A 4,343-nucleotide genomic window follows, 5' to 3' on the forward strand; every position below is an offset into this window, starting at 1 on the left:
AACATTAATCCCTTTTGTACTCTGGTTTAGAAATGTTTTTTTAAGTATTTTATTTATCGTTTTTATTTTATATGTATTTGTGTATTACCTGCATGTAGGTAAGTGCACCCATGTCATGCAGTGCCCGCAGAGGTCAGAAGGGGCTGTCGGATCCCCTGGGACTGGAGTTACAGATGGTTGTTAGCTGCCATGTGGGTGTTCTTTTTGGAAAATCCTTCTATAAGGTGAGGAAAATGGGTAAAAATGTCAATCATCTGCACCAGTAACATATTTTCATTAATTAAAAAAATAAAACCTATTGGAGATGCAAGGCAGGAGTGTCTAGCCGGCCTCAGGCCTCAGCTGTCTCCCAGTACACACTTGGACAACACACACAAGGGGAACAAAGGCTGGGGTGAGCAGCCACAACGAAAATACACTCTGTACTCCATTAACCCTCAGGTTCATCTTGGGTGTTTGCTTCAAAACACAAAGGCTGCTGCACAGTTCTTACATGTCCCAAGGAAAATTGTCTTTTAGGCTAAGAAAGATTCGAAAAATTGTTTTCAGTACAAAATGTCTTCTTAAGAGAAACTATGTTTTGCTCCCCAAATACTAGCGTATGTCTCTAGCGCATGTCTAGTGTACTCTGTGAGAGGTTTAAATTCAAGTCTGTGTTTTGGGTGCTCGGTCCCGGTCCATGGCACTTGCACTGTGGGGGTTTGCCAGGCCTGGATTGCTAGGGAGATGAGAAAGCATTGAATTCTGGTCCAGGCTCGTAAGATGCCCTTGTTTCAGGTGTGAAGGATGAGGCTGTGTCCTTGGGACGGGCTAGAATGGGTGAGTGGGGGGTGGGTTGGGGACTGTGGCCATGGAAAAAGGCTGTCTGCTGGGGAGAGCACACTTGATTGGAGAAAGAGTTAAGGATCTGCTGGCCTTGTAGGTGTGGGGACTGGGCCTGATTTGGAAGCATATGTTGTTGGGGGCTCATAGGGTTGAGCAGCACAGGAGACCCCATGTATTGCTGAGGAACTCGCTGCTCATAGGCCTGCAAACTGGCTCTTGCCTCTGTTCCCAAGGCCTGGGGAGCTGACTGACCTGTCCCATATTCCCTTGCAGCATCTGCTGCGTTTGTTGCTGCTGCTGCTATGCTGGGTAGCCAACTCCTTGGGCCTGCTGGAACTGGCTGTGCTTGGCCATCCCAGGCCTGATTCCCGGCCCTGTTCCATGCTGCTACTGCTGCTGCACCTGCTGTCATCCCAGGAGGTCTCAGAACTGTGACGGCAATGTGTTGTGACTCATGTTCATTTGCTGTGCCTGGGGGCTCATTCCTCCCATGGGTGCCTGGAGTTGCTGCTGGGGCAAGTCAGCTCTCTGGACACCTGCCTTTCTAGGATTCATGTTCTGCAAAGCTGGGTTAGAGTAGACATCCTGCTGACCATGCATGTTGTGTGGTTGCGGCCCTGGTTGTCCCTGAGGCATTCCAGGTTGTCCAGGGAGAGGTTGTGGATTAAAGTTGGCATTCTTGGCAGCCTGCTGCTTGGTGAACGCAGCCAAGAGGTGGGGGTTGGCCTGATGGATACTGAGTACCCCTTGCTGCTGTAAGGGAGAGCTAGGAGACCTGAGAGTCTGCAAAAGGTTTTGTAAGGCTTGTTGAGACAGAGTGCCTGGTTTGAGTGGGCTCACACCTACTTGGTCCAGTCCTGATTGTGGAGCCATGTTCAAGTGCTGATCATGCTGGGCTACTGACATTATGGCTGGCCTTGATTCCAAAATGTATCTTCTGGGGGTGAGGCAAGCCTCCTTGTGCTCAGGGTGACTACTGCTGCGTTCCTGTGGGCCCCATCCTTGGCTCCAAATGCCCACTGGGACCTCTGGCCATGGGAGGTGGGTTCATGCCCATAGGGGTCATGGGAGTCATTTGGGGCATCTGGTGTTGGATTGGCCTTTGAAAAATTTGCACACAGGCCGTCTGGTGCTGTGTCTCTGCTGCCCTCTGAATTTGCATTGCCATTTGTACTGCTGCAGGTGGGGGCCCTGGAAGAGGGGGCTGAGAAGTCTGAGGGAGGGTTGGGGCCACCTGGTACCAGTTTCCATGAATCTAGGGCCTCGCATGGGATGGCCACAACCAGGAATGACTTCTAATGGCCCTCTACCTGACCCAGCTGTGATCTGTGGCAGCGTGCCAAACCAGATGATGCCTGAGATAACTCCACAACCTGGTTTGAAACAGTTCAGCCAGATGAATTTGCCCTAGTCCCATATTGGACCCTGGCAAACCTCTCCTCTTCAGCACCATGGACAGTTCACTCAGTCCGGCGATCTTAACCTGCCTATGGGCTAGGACCCTGCGTGCCTTTCAGGCAGAATCAGTCCCTCTCCCAGACTCAGTTCCCACCCCAGGGAATGAATATAACAAATATGCCTTTGGCTCCATCCAGGGGAAAGGCACCAGTCTCAAGCACAAATGTCCAGTTCTTCCTGCCTAGTGAACTCTCCTATAATGCCTCCAGGGTTTCAAAGGAGCCACCTGTGCCACACCCCCAGGCTCTATATCCTCCCTCAAGACAGACACCTACACTACCAACCACACAGCTTCCTCCCCAAGTACAGCCTTCGTTTCCTGCTGCTCCTTCAACTGACCAGTCCTAGAAACAGCCTTGCTCACAGTGGAGTACAGCAGCCTCGGTTCCTACCCCAACGGCACCACTGCTGCCTCCACAGCTTCAGCTCAGCTTTCTCAGCCAGCTGTAAGCACGGAAGACCAGGTCTCCAACACCCCACCCCTCCATCTACCAGTAGCACAGAAGTGGATTCTCAGACTCTTTCTGAGAAGTCCAAGTGGAGGTGGATCACCCCGAACCAGCAGGCACTGGACCCGAGGAGATCCACAGGACTAAAACCGAAGACTGTAAACTGGAGCCTAGAGAAACAGAAGAGAGGAGTATGGATTTTGGAAAAATATGAAAGAAAATAGGAGAAAGACCAGCCAGGCACTCCAGTGACCCAGCCCTCTCTATCTCCAGCCCAGTCAAAGAAAAGGATTTTCAAACCAGAAGAACGACAACAAACTCTGATGTCAACACGAAGCACTTTCCTGTCAGGACCCAGAATTCTGTCAGCCTGTCAATCCCCAGCTTCTAGGATTACTTTGATATTGTGAAGAGCCCCATGGATCTTTCTACCATCAAGAGGAAGTTAGACACTAGACAGTATCAAGAGCCCTGGCAATAGGTATTTGACATTTGGCTTATGTTTAACAATGCCTGGTTGTGAGCTAGTGTTCTAAAATGAAGGATAAATTCATTTTCTTCCCCTATCTAGAAGCCCTTGAGAGGGAACTGACACTGATTCTAACCACTCCAACAGCTATCAAAGTACCTGAAAATAAATCCTTAATCCATCACTCTAGAGTCCAGCCTTGGCAGACAAAAAAAAAAAAAAATGAGGAGGAACCCAATAAAGGGATGCTTTTGGAAGCCCTTGTCAAGAAATTCCAATATGAGCATTTGAAAATTGCCCTGTTTTGACTTTTTCCTAGTTCTCAGTCTAGAACTTGTAATGCTAATTACTCTTGCCTTTACTTCTTCACATCGCCTATTCACAATTCAAAGACTTTCTTTTCCTCCTTGAGATAAGAGTTGCCGTGGTCCCATATTGGACCCTGGCAAACCTCTCCTCTTCAGCACCATGAACAGTTCACTCAGTCTGGCGCTCTTAACCTGCCTATGGGCTAGGACCCTGCGTGCCTAGCAGGGAGTCATTTGGGAGTCTTTTAGATAGCCCCACTGAAGGGCACTCCAATTGCCTCACCCTGCGTCCCTGTTCAGCATGGAAGAAGCCAGAGCAGTCTGCGTCCAGATTCCCTATTGGCAATTTGGGTAACCGCTTCAGAGGATGGCATGATAAGAATAGGAGGTAGGAATTGGCTAGGCAGTTAGGGTAAAAAGGCCCCAAAGAAAAGTAGCCGGTTTCTTGGCTTAAAGTCAAAATGTGGAAAGTGTTTGGGAGCTTGTATCTAATCCTTAAAAGATTTTAGGGTTCCCTCTTCAGAGGGGGGAATGTTAGAGTAGCCAAAAGCCCCATAAAAATAAGTAAATCAATCAAAGAAGAAGAAAGAGCACATGAAGTTATCAGAAAAAAAAAAAAAGTGATGGGAAGATATGGGAGGAGTTGGAGGGGAGGGAGTGGGCATGGATTTGATTAAAATTCCTTATTATGCATGTATGAAATTCTCAATAAATTATTTATTTTAAAAACTGCCTGGCTGCCGAGCGTGGTGGCGCACGCCTTTAATCCCAGCACTCTGGAGGCAGAGGCAGATCTCTGTGAGTTCAAGGCCAGCCTGGTCTACATAGTAAGTT

General features: G+C 48.9%; 1 pseudogene; it reads left to right on the plus strand.

The window, feature by feature from the left end:
* Positions 1-762: 762 nt before the first annotated feature.
* Positions 763-4,343, plus strand: part of LOC108490917 — a 4,747-nt pseudogene continuing 1,166 nt past the window's right edge.

Source organism: Nannospalax galili, unplaced genomic scaffold (assembly GCF_000622305.1).
Source record: "Nannospalax galili isolate Female #2095 unplaced genomic scaffold, S.galili_v1.0 scaffold1677, whole genome shotgun sequence".
In the NCBI taxonomy this organism is placed as follows: domain Eukaryota; kingdom Metazoa; phylum Chordata; class Mammalia; order Rodentia; family Spalacidae; genus Nannospalax; species Nannospalax galili.